The sequence below is a fragment of the Oryctolagus cuniculus genome, chromosome 3 (assembly GCF_964237555.1).
Source record: "Oryctolagus cuniculus chromosome 3, mOryCun1.1, whole genome shotgun sequence".
NCBI classification, from domain to species: domain Eukaryota; kingdom Metazoa; phylum Chordata; class Mammalia; order Lagomorpha; family Leporidae; genus Oryctolagus; species Oryctolagus cuniculus.
The window spans coordinates 51,276,843-51,289,816 of NC_091434.1; the positions used below are offsets into that span (position 1 = coordinate 51,276,843).

General features: G+C 36.7%; 1 protein-coding gene across 4 annotated transcripts in view; it reads left to right on the forward strand.

Moving 5' to 3' along the window:
* The window catches only part of COL5A2 (collagen type V alpha 2 chain), a 147,381-nt gene that overhangs the window by 59,090 nt on the left and 75,317 nt on the right, over positions 1-12,974 (forward strand). The window lies entirely within an intron of this gene.

Below are 12,974 nucleotides of genomic sequence, written 5' to 3' on the forward strand. Positions count from 1 at the left end.
AGCGGGTGGGAGGGATGTTATGGGGGGGAAGCCATTGTAATCCATAAGCCGTACTTTGGAAATTTATATTCATTAAATAAAAGTTAAAAAAAAAGAAAAGAAAAAAGAATTAATTTTTAAGTTTCTGATATCTTTATAAAATAGTGGAGTTTATGCTTTACTATACATAGGCTGATGCTGAGTAGCTAAAGTCTTGGCTGTGTCAGGCTGTCATTGCATATTTCCTATTCCTGCAAGTTATAACTAAACTCTTTAGTCACTCAGTGTACAGTTAAAGGAATCCAAAGCCTAGGGTCCAAAAGGGATAAACAACTGTCTTTTAATTTTAGGAGATGAGGTGAAATAACAAGATAATAGCACTTTATGTGCAATTTTGTATGCATATGCAGAATGATTTTGTCTATCCCTTAAACTTACGTAAACTTAGGTGGACATAAAGCAATGCCTTTAGATCTGTTCTCTTTAGCAATCTAGATGCTGAAAATGGCCTTATGCCCTTGTGTCTGAACCTCTAAAACATCAGAGAGGTTTATTGATGGAGACATACCTTAAATTTCATTCTGTATTCAATACCTCTTGTCAGTTCACTTGATAATATGGTCTAGTCATGAAAAATTCTCTTGAACTCACTGCAAACACCATTAGCCTTTACACTTCACATTTAACCAGTAAAACTACATTTAAAAACTCTTACTCGTTGCTATTCTGTTAACATAATGAGAAAATTCAGATTCACTCAGTTATTTTCGATCATTTCAGTACAAAAATGATATGCATGGATAATTTTATTAGGTCACATGCCCTCTTTTTGTGGCAAAGCAAAATGCACGGTCACACTTATTACTTTATTTACTTTTATTTCTAATGCTTATTGCCAGTCAAATCTATTATGACTAACCTAATGATAACTAACCAGGAAAAAATTAAGTTGTAGCTTGGTTCTTGGAGGAAGTTCCTATTTTCAAACTCCTTAGCAAAGATTAAATTAAAACACAAAATCTAATTAAGAGCTTTTATAATTACTTCAGACTTCAAAAAAAGAGAGAAAATGAAGATATGAACATGATAATTTTTAAAACAGGCAGCTGATGACAACTTGCTTTAAATCATATTTTTCTGAATCTTGATGAAGAATGGGGTAGGAGAGGGAGTGCGAGATGGGATGGTTGCGGGTGGGAAAGAGGTTACGGGGGGAAAAGCCATTATAATCCAAAAGTTGTACTTTGGAAATTTATACTTATTTAATATAAGTTGAAAAAAAAGAAATTTACATTCTTCAACATTGAATTTTGTTGAGTTTTCCCCAATTGTTTTTTCAGAGTCACCTGTTTATTTTAAATAAGAGAGCATATCACAGATTGTTTTCTATGAGCGGAATCATATTTGTATAATATAAACTGAATGTTCTGGAAGAAAAATTCATTTCCTGTGCCCTACAGCCTAACCTAAAAAAGCACAAAATCATAGTTGGTATGCAACCATCTACTGTTCCTACTCATTACGATGCCTGAAGGCTTATTCATATCATGGGGATAGTTTTCTCCGCATCAATATCCTGTGAGGCCTCAGGAAAGCTAGGGGAAATTTCATCAGATATTAGGATGGTAACATTTGGTGGATACGCAGGCAGAGCACCAGGAAATGAAATATTGACCATTTAGAGTTGGGAGCTGAATAGAAAAGAAGGAAGAGTTCCTGTTCTTAGAATGTTTCAGATGCTTCCCTTTGCTAACAATTTTACAACTTAAGAACACACACACACACACACACACACAAAAATTAATCTTTCGCTTTCCTTATCTCTAAGGTAAATGTCACCTTAGAATAAATTCTTTGCCTGGTTCATTTTTTTCTTTCAAATTACCCAGATACTTTTTGCTTCCCATCTTTTATGTGAACTCTATTAGTCAGTTTATTATCACTCTTCCTTGTTCAGAATCAATGTTTAGAGTGTGACTTTCAAATATTATATATGCAAACTTGTCTTCTATTCTATGTAAGGTAGCATGGTTGTTTGAGTGTGGTTTAAATAATGGCTTTGTCACTCACTTGCTTTGTGACTTTGGTTGACTCCAAGCCTCCATTGGGATGGTTAATAAAATTAAGTACAACATTTTCATAAAGCACTTAGTATAACTCTTAGAACACGTTAAAAAGCAACTACTAATATTTGTACCAGACTGTTCTTCCTTAGTATACATCCCATTATGGTTTAGAATTTTTTTTGACAGGCAGAGCGGACAGTGGCCGGCACACTGAGGCCTACGCATGGCGCTGATCCGAAGCCAGGAGCCAGGTGCTTCTCCTGGTCTCCCATGCGGGTGCAGGACCCATGGACCTGGGCCATCCTCCACTGCCTTCCCGGGCCACAGCAGAGAGCTGGACTGGAAGAGGAGCAACCGGGACAGAATCCGGTGCCCCGACCGAGACTAGAACCCGGTGTGCCAGCGCCGCAGGCGGAGGATTAGCCTAGTGAGCTGCGGCGCCGGCCAGTTTAGAATTTTTTAAAGCACAATTAGAGTTTAGAATTTTTCCAATAAAATCTCTTTCCACAACTCTTATTTTTTATGATGTTTAGTCACACTCCTATGCTGGAGTTATCTACACTCATTTCCTAGCACCAGCAACTGGGTGGCTTAAAAATGACACAAACATCTGATCTTCTGTGCCTCTTCAGAAACGGACATTGGTCATTTTGGGTTACAGCCCCATCAAACTTCATCTTAATGAATTACATCTTCAATAACTGATTTCCATGTGAAGTCACATTCTGAAGTTATAGGGTTAGGACTTCATCCTATCTTTTTGTGGTGGGAGGCACAATTTAGCTTATAACAGGACCCGATAGGTGTAATTTCTCTATTCATTCTTGAAACTCCTAAGTTAGTTTAAAATCTTTTACCACTGTAACCCACCCATAATTAACCAAACACTGCAAATTTTTTACCTGATATCTCATGGATTTACCTCTATCTCTTTGTTCCTAGAAATATTATTTTTCCTAATATGACATTTTAGTTAGTGACATTTGGGTTCATTTGCTTCCAATTATTCCTTAATTCTATTGTTTGATTAATATTCCTAAAAGCAGCTTATACTTCCTCCTGTTTATGAAATGTCTGTTTTTAACCAGCATCTTCTGCGTGTCCTTCATATATTAAACATTGTTCCACACTTGCATTATAGAGATAATTTGTTTTTCACCCTCAGAAAACATATATCTCTATTAGAGTTAAAAGGTAAACAAACAAGTATTTTTGCAGGTACTTTGCAAGGCATATTGGTAAGGTAAGATCCGGGCACAGAGAGTAACCAAATTCCAGTGAGCAAGTCTTAAGTCCCTTCTAGAAGAAGAGGCACCACTTTTACCAGCAATTCATTTCACCTCATTTTCTATAAATTAAACTGTGCCTCTTGATCCTACACATTTGACATGTTTTTCTGCCTCTCCATGCCTCTTTTAGGTGGTGTGCTGCCTCCTTTCTAGGCAGAATACCTTACAATTTTTAGTGCTTGTTTAAGAACCCACTTTTACTCATGCCACATGAGATAATTTCAGTTCACAGTGATTCTATGTTTTCAGATTTCTTATACGTAATTTCTCAAACCTATTATCTTATACAAACTATTTTCTTCCTTGACTAATTGCAGTAATTAGAGAAATAGCTGGACAGAAGATACATTCCATTGGGGCTGGTATTGTTGTGAGTAAGTTAAGCCACCACTTGTCATCACAGCATCCCACATAGCAGTAGCAGTTGAGAGTACTGGATTCTCCACTTGTGATCTAGCTTCCTGCTAATCTACATGGGAATGCAATGGAAGATGACCCAAGTACTTGGGCCCCTGCTGCTCATGTGGGAGACACAGATGAAGTTCCTGGCTCCTGCCTCAGCCTGGTGCATCCCTGGCTGTTGTGACCATTTGGAGAGTGATCCAGCAGATGGAAGATTTCTCTCTCCCTCTGCCACTACACTGGCTTTCAAAGAAATAAATCTTAAAAGAAGGAGATACTTTACATTTAGAAAATTCTTAGTAAACACTTATTAAATGTATGATTTAATAAACTCTCCTTTTATTTTCTCAATTAAAAATTCTTCTGTACTAGTTTATTTTTATATGTGTTTTTGTGTCTTTCTGGCATGAGACGTACATAAGCACACAGTTAAGTACACTGAGTTAATACTTGTCGTCTATAAAATCAGTAGAAATAGAGCTGAGCATAAAATCTAAGTGAACATCTAGTACAGTGTTAGATATCTGTAGACATTTTTATAAACTAGTACCCATGGACTAAACTCAGCTTCTTTTAAACTAGACATTATACAATAGAGCTATTTTTTGACTTCTTAAAATGTCAAGGCAGTATAATCCAAAATTCTGTATCTAAATTTGAAAAATGGCTGTGGAATTGCATGTGGAAAACACATTTATAGTTTATCGCTATGTTGCCAGAGTTAGTCACTGGCAACCAATTTTTCCTTCCTCGTTACTGTGCCCTGCTGTGCTGGCTCCTGGGCTGATGACCCACACCCCTGCTTCTCTGAGGCACCCACTACGGACACACTTGTTGGTTTAGAAACAAGAGTGCCACTGTTTTATCCTCTGGTGAGGGAAAATATGGGAAGGAAATTAAAACAGGTGAGAGGAAGTACCTGGGCTCCTTCAGGTTCGTGTTGACTCATTGGCAGAGAGAAGACGTCCATTGCCAGTTATGGGCATTGGTCCAGAAGTAACCATGTTATATAATTGGAAGGGAATCTATAGAAGAAACCAATTTTGATTTTAATTTTCTCACTTAAAAAGAAAGCAACTCCAAAAAACAATGCATTGAAGAAAGGAATTTACAGAACTTGAATCACAGATTTCTTTTGGCTTCTCTGACCTCCAGCTTAGGTGAGATGCTCTGCCTGTCTCCACAGTACCGGAGTTTGCCTTTATGTCTATCTTAAAAGAACTGTGTTTCAGTAGTTTGTTACTGCGGTGGCTCCCTGCTAGTTTGTATGCTCTCTACAGTAGGAAGAAATTCATTACCTTAATTCTGTATTCTCTTTGAAAAACAGCAGATAATAAATATTATTATTATTATTATTTTACAGGCAGAGTGGACAGTGAGAGAAAGATAGACAGAGAGAAAGGTCTTCCTTTTGCCGTTGTTTCACCCTCCAATGGCCGCCGCGGTCGGCGCGCTGCAGCTGGCGCACCGCGCTGATCTGAAGCCAGGAGCCAGGTGCTTCTCCTGGTCTCCCACGGGGTGCAGGGCCCAAGCACTTGGGCCATCCTCCACTGCACCCCAGGGCCACAGCAGAGAGCTGGCCTGGAAGAGGGGCAACCAGGACTAGAACCCGGTGTGCCGGCGCTGCAAGGCAGAGGATTAGCCTATTGAGCCGCGGCGCCGGCTAATAAATATTATATCTAATATAACCTGGATATCTTCCTTCATATTCTTACAATTGTTTTTAGATATAAAAGTCCCTTTTATATAATAAAGCATGTTACAATATGATTTTACTGCTTAAAACTTTTTAAGCAGACATCTAATATTAAAAAATTAACCCAATTGATATTTATTAAACATCTGTTATGATCTTGATACTATTCTAAGATACCGGGATATGTCAATGAAGAAACCAAGATAAATTATTTCTGCTCATATAGAGTAACAATACAAGCATGGCGAAGCAAACAATAAACTCAATGACATAGTAGGTTTAGCAGTTCTACTTACTATATTAAAAGAAGAGACAAATAAAAGAGAAAAAATGAAGTGTAAGAATTGGTGGATTGAAAGTGTACTTCAAAATCTTGCAGTGAAACTGAATTAAAATACATCTATTTTGGTGCAACATTTTTGAAATCCACGCATAGATTTTTTTATGATGTGTATTTTCCTTGACTTTTTCTTTCTTTTTTTTTTTTTTTAAGTGCCTCCTATGTGTGTGGTAATTTGCAGTTCTATGTAAGGTGGTCAGAGTAGGTAGGCTTTATGGAGACGACTTTTGAGAGAAAACTTGCAGCAGGTAAAGAAAAAAAATCTTGAATATGGATATTGAATAACACTGAGAGCATGTTACTTACTTATATACTTATCTCCAGACCACTTAAGAAAACTGATTCTATCCCTTATAAAGAAAAATCTCTTCAACTCAACGAATGTTGGGCTGGGAAAAATTAAGTAGATAGATTTTATTAAGAAGAGTTTAAAATTGTTCATGCTTTTATGTAGGCAGATACATTTGTCATAGTGCATGTACTTAATTTACTCACTAAGGGTTGATATTTAAAACAGGACTAGGGTTTGCTAAAGAAATTGTTATTGAAATTTCTGGATGATAAGACATAGGATGGGTCCAATTTTCTTTGAGCTTTTTTTTTTCAGTTCTTCAATAGTTTGAACCATACATTTGGAAAAAAATGATGTCAAATGCATGATCAGTTTGTCTTTGAGATATAATTGAGTACTATATTGAAATATGTATTGTTTTAGTTTCACATTGTAGCCATAATCTGTACAATTTCCCAATGATTCATGTAAATATACTTAATACCAATATGAAAGTGTTTTATTTGCATTTTTTCTGTTTTAAGTAAAAACAAAAGTTGTAATAATTAATGAAAAACCTTTGAATATGAGATTCTAAAAAGTTTAATGGTTGCATTAAAGAAAGCCACTTTCATAGGCAGTTTATGCTTGTTTCCTTGTGTGCAGCATTGAAATTCTTTGAATGGGATGTTTCCATTTTGCTTTTTCAATTTCAGCAAAATATTAAATATTAAATGAATTATTATTGTTCTATTGCTTTTGGATATATATTTGTCCCTAGTGGAATAAAAATTAACTCAGTTCAAATAATCATTGTATGCCTACTCATATTTAGCTGGTATAATGAAGAGAGGAGGATGACAGAAAAAGTAATGATTTGGATGAATATCCTAAAAAGATTTAATTCTCGATGCTCATGACAAAGTGACAGTCAGCGCTGGGTCCAACAACAAATGTAAAACCTCACAGGACTGCTCCACCCACCTGCTCCCCCACCGACTTCGATGCCAAAGTGGCTGTCTCTGCTGACTTCCTATCTATGGAACTTTCAGAAGCTTGGGCATTGGATAAGGAAAGGGAAATGCTGGTCCTGGAATTGTTGGCATTTACTCAGCAGGGTTAAAGGAAGACTTGAATGCTGTTTCTTGTTGTCTCCCTATGATGATAAACAGTGCCGAGAGCAGAGGGGAGGAAAGGATTTCCTGGAAGAATCTCTGGAACTCAGTGCGGCAGCTAGGGCTGTGCTGTGCAGTTAAAGGCAGCATTTGTGGCTCGGTCCAGAACACGTGAGACTCCTTTGTTGCCTCCTGCTTTGTCCCACAAGCTGACAATGCCATGATTTAAGTCCTTCAAAGACTTCCACAGTCAGAGAGAAACTAAATAAAGTTAGCCCAGACCTTCACGACCTCAGAGGAGACCTCGGTCAACTGGGTCGGGAAGGCTGAAGCCTTGCTGTAGCTTTCTGAAAATCATGAAATATGAGCTGCTCTGACTGACGCAGACTTTTCCTCTCCATCCACACAGAGGTCTGGACCTCAGAGACACACTTGGCAAGAACCATGTGACTCATTGCCACTTCATTCGGAACAGAGGTTCCAAGTGCACATTGTCTCTGGGACATATTTAAGTAGGACAAAAGAGGGCAGACTTGTCAATCATCCCATCAGTGAACTAGTTCCTGCTTTCATTCACTTACACATTCATCCATCCTACGAATACGTGTATTTAAGAATGATTCTGTGACATGAGATGTGAAAGTTGTTGAGCTGAACTCAGTTTGAACTCCTGAAAACTCAGTCCAATGAGAGGAAATAATCTGAACAAACACACATCTGAATAGGAGATCCAAACTTTTTGTGACACAAGAATATCTGCATTATTTTTGCAAGGAAAAGATATAGTTAATGGCTAAGTCATATATTTCTCAATGTCTTTAAGTAGACGCCAGTAATTTAATACACAAATGGAATTATATGTGTCTTGTCTACTCAAAAGGTTTCAATATGGCCATCTTTATGCTGGTCTTTTGTTTTGTTTGCCCAAGTGTAAAGACTGTACATGAAGCGATGGAGGTGTAGGGCATGGCCCAGAGATGGTAAGCAGAACTTCTAATAATTTAGTTACCAAATGTCTATTATAATAAGGTGATAAATTTGCTCTGCCATCTAGTGATTAAGAACTGAATCCTGGAGGCCAGCGCTGTGCCATAGAGGGTAAAGCCACCGCCTGCAGTGCTGGCATCCCATAAGGGCGCCAGTTCGAGTACTGGCTGCTCCACTGCTGATCCAGCTCTCTCCTCTGCCTTGGGAAAGCAGTAAAAGATGGCCCAAGTGCTTGGGCCCCTGTACCCGCCTGGAAAGTAGAAGCTCCTGGTTCCTGGCTTCGGATTGACATAGCTCCGGCCGTCGCGGCCATCTTGGGAGTGAACCAGCAGGTGGAAGACCTCTCTCTCTCTGCCTCTGCCTCTGCTTCTCTGTTACTCTGCCTTTCAAATAAATTTTTAAAAATGTAAGATTTACGGGACGCTATATCTATGAGGATGTATGATAAAAATAGGACTTTTGAGTTGATTTTAAATGAAATGTGGTCAGATAGCAATATATCTTTCTATCTAAAATATTATCACCAATTTATTTGTGAGAATGACTTCATAATGAATTTAATTTGTTGGGACATTTGGTAAGGGTGAAATTCTATAGCTTGAAAGATAAAAAGTTTGAAAGTTACAGTACCATGAAAATCATAAAATAGTGACAATGCTATCAGGTTCCAATCAGTCTTCCTGAATTGTAAGACATTTAAAGAAATATAGATAACAAAAAACATAAGCAGTTCAAAAGTATAGTTTTGGAGTTATTTTTAGATTGTATAAAAAATTGCTTATCCAATACTTAAGACACAACAATTATTTCAAGTTTTGGGCCTTTGATCCAGGCTTTAGATTTAGCTTACGTTAATTTTAGGATTTGGTTACAGGAGTCAGGAGGATAGTATTTCTCAGAATGTGCTAGAAAATGTTATTTTGTTATATTTCCACTCATAGAACAATTATGTCATTAAAAACTTCATTGCAAATTTTTCAAGAAATTGGCTGAAATTTTGCTTTTTTATTTTACTTTTTATTTAAGCAAACGTCTATAGACAAAACAGAAGGAACAACCTAATCATATGGTGCACAACTACCATGTAGAAACATAAAGGCTGTAAAACACCCTGTATTTTCCACCCACTGTTTCTTTGTATGTGTCTTTCATTCAGACATGAACAATGGAAGTTCACTGCGTTTTGGAGCTCTCTGTGATGTGTATGCATTCTTGTGCGAGTGAAGAGAAGGCAGGATTTAGCAGCAAATGTGGTTTTTCCTCGCCTTGCCATTTCAAAGCATTCCAGCTAACTTTCCACATCATCTTAAACTTAATTATAAATGTGCAGGGAAAAGAGACCAGTGATGAATCACAGTATAAAGCTAACCTTTAACATTGCCATTTAAAGAAGGTAATACAGCAGCCCACTTCGCCCATTGGGTTGAAGTCACGTCAGCTTAAACACTCAGGAAGAAACTGTCTTTGTGTTAACACAGGATGGATAGAACACATCATTTTATTCCAAGCTTGAAGGAGACAGAGAACAGATGTCTTCCCCTAAAGAGTTTCTTACAGTCTAGTGATATTTAATTGGCAACATTATTGTAGGCTGTCTTTTGCTGTTTGTTTGTTGTTAAAGTTCTCTACCTATTTCTAAATATCTAATTATTTCATGAATGATATAATAAGAAAAGGCTTCAGACATTTCATGGAAAAATCCATCATAGGGCCGGCGCTGTGGTGCAGTGGGTTAACGCCCTGGCCTGAAGCACCGGCATCCCAAATGGGCGCCGTTTGGAGACCTGGCTACTCCACTTCCGATCCAGCTCTCTGCTATGGCCTGGGAAAGCAGTAGAAGTTGGCACAAGTCCTTGGGCCCCTGCACCCATGCGAGAGACCCAGAGGAAGCTCCTGGCTCCTGGCTTTGGATCAGTGCAGCTCTGGCCATTGGGGCCAATTGGGGAGTGAACCATTGGATGGAAGACCTCTCTCTCTCTCTCTCTGCCTCTACTCTCTCTCTGTAACTCTGACTTTCAGATAAATAAATAAATATTAAAAAACAAACATCTTATAATTCCATTTTAAATGAATGTTTTGAAGCTCTCTTGTATATATCACATATATAAAACCTATCCAAATATAATATATTTTATTGTAATAACTCTCAAATCTAATTTATAATTTATAATATATGTAATAACAAACAATATATATTGCATATTTTACTAAATCATATTGTTCTTATTTAATATTTACATCTTGTGTATAACATAATTTTTAAATTTGTTACATAAATGCTCTATAATGTTATATATATCATATAGTAAGAATATATAACATATGGAAGTACACTTGCATATCTGTATACACATACATTATACTCCACAGCTATGATAAATAGTTTTGAGGACAAAACATATATATTTTCAATAATTTGCACTTTCACTACTACTACTTAATCCCCAGAAAATATGTTTTAATGCTGTTACCCCCCAGGGAATGGAAAGGGAGAAAAAAAAATCACTGCACTTACGCCATAGCTCACTTTTTCACGCAATGTTATCTAATATTTGTGGTTGAATGTTTCCTTTTAGATCATAAAAGTTAATGAATAAAATAATTCTTAATTTGTCTACTTAATAGACTTGTTCAATGGACTCTGGTCTAGGCCTCTTTTATATAGGTTGTGTTTTTAAACTAATTTTTCAACTAAAAGGCACATTGCCTATTTGACATAAATGTTTCTCATTTTTTTAATACTATTTTATAAAAACATATGAAAACATGAATCCTGGTTTCTCCTCGGTTTCAAAACCCTACAGTAGAATTATGCACACACAGAGCTCTATGATGATTACCTATGTATTATGTGCTAAAAGTCTTGAGGAAGATAAAACAGGTTATACACTTAATGTTCTTTTTCTAAGAAAGCCGATTAATTATGAGAACATGGTTGCTCTAAAATCGTTTCCACTTGCCTACTACCTGTGCTGGGCAGTTATATATGTGAAAACCGTTATTTTCTCCGGCTTTTTTGAGATACAGTTGACAAGTAAAAATTATGTAAGATAAATTCTTGGGTTTATATCTTTATCTTAAATTGTGATCATTTTTACCTATTATGTTGAGTGATAATGCCTTTCAAAAATTTAATATCTGTGGCTTTTAAAATTTAGCTTTCACAAAGTTAAGTGTTAAGATAGTAAGGTAGGATGGATGTTATTTGAAATGCCTGTATCCCATAGGAGTGTCTGAGTTCTAGTCTCAGCTCTGCTCCCTAGTCCATTCTCTTGCTAATACACACCCAGGGAGACAGTAGGTGGTAGCTCAAGTTAGTTTGGTCCCTGCCACCCACATGGGAGACCTTGAGTGAGTTCCTGAGTTGGCTTGGCTCAACCTTAGTTGTTGCAGGCTTTTGAGTGAGTAAATCAGTAGGTAGGAGATCTCTCTTTCAGATTAAAAAAAAATGTTAAGCTAAAGGTATGAAACTAATTTACTGAAATATAATTTAGATTCGTTCACTAATGTATGTTTGGTGATTCAATAGGAAAGTTTTATTTATTGAATAGCAGCTCTGTGAAGGGTATATTGTCAAACATTAGAAATACAGTATTGAGTGCCAGTGCTGTAGCGCAGCAGGTTAAGCAGTTAAGCTGACATCTGCGAAGCTGGCATTCCATATGGGTGCAAGTTCCAGGCCTTGCTGCTCCACTTCTGATCCAACTCCCTGCTAATGCACCTGGGAAAGCAGCAGAAGATGGCTCAATTACTTGGACTCCTGCACCCACATGAGAGACCTGGATTGAGTTCCAGGGTTCTGGCTTTGGCCTTACCCAGCCGTAGCTATTGTGGCCACTAGGGGGAGTGAACCAGCAGGTGGAAGATCTCAGTCTGCCTCTGTCACTCAATAAATAAATAAGTAAAATGCAATAATAAATTAAACATACCCTAGTTCTTACCTTGATGGAGTTAGTATATTATCTAAAGGAACAAGTGAAAAATAAATAAAAATGCATTAGTTAATACTCATTGTAATAGATTTCATAAAAGAAGTGATCTTTGCCTGTCTGTATGTACATATTTTCCCCATTTTCCTTAACTTTTCATTTAAATATGAAACAGGATTTGGAAGATATTGTATAATTAGTCGCTATATGATGTTGCTTATGGCTTTCTTAAATTAATTTTGATTCAAAGATAATTAACTCATCATGTGTATAAGTTTTACATTTCTATTATAGTTTACTAAGGGCCTTTAGAGTGACTAATGGAAATCTCTACCATGAAATAGGGCAAGTTTGTTCTTTTTGTTTATCTTCATGTCTAAATAATTGCAATAAACTCATATACCTTTATTTAGAAGCTTTTCTTCTTGGTACATGAATGCATATTGTCTACTGTGGAGGATTTACTAATCTCAATTTCCAGTGATTTGAAAGTATTATTGGGCTCACCAAACACTAAAGTCATGTATTTTCTTTTAAAATACTCTTTTCCTCCTCTTTTTCAAATTATTTCTTTTTTATTTTCCTTTGTTGACCTCATGTTTGGTATTTCTTGACTTCAAAAATAATATATTATAGGAAGTGTTCTACAATTAAATAATATACCTACTCTGGGTCACCAACTTTTCTTCACTTGTCATGTAAAGATGTAAACATTGTAACAAGTTCATGGTAGTCACGTATAATTTTGTACATAAAAACTAAATGAAATAAGTTCATCTGTGTTTTACCCCCTTGGGAAGTTACTTCTTCGCTCAGAGGTTGTTAGGATCCACAAGATGACTGACCATCTTAACTAATTCTCAAATAACAAAATTTCAGGTTACTAACCTGCTTCTCTTT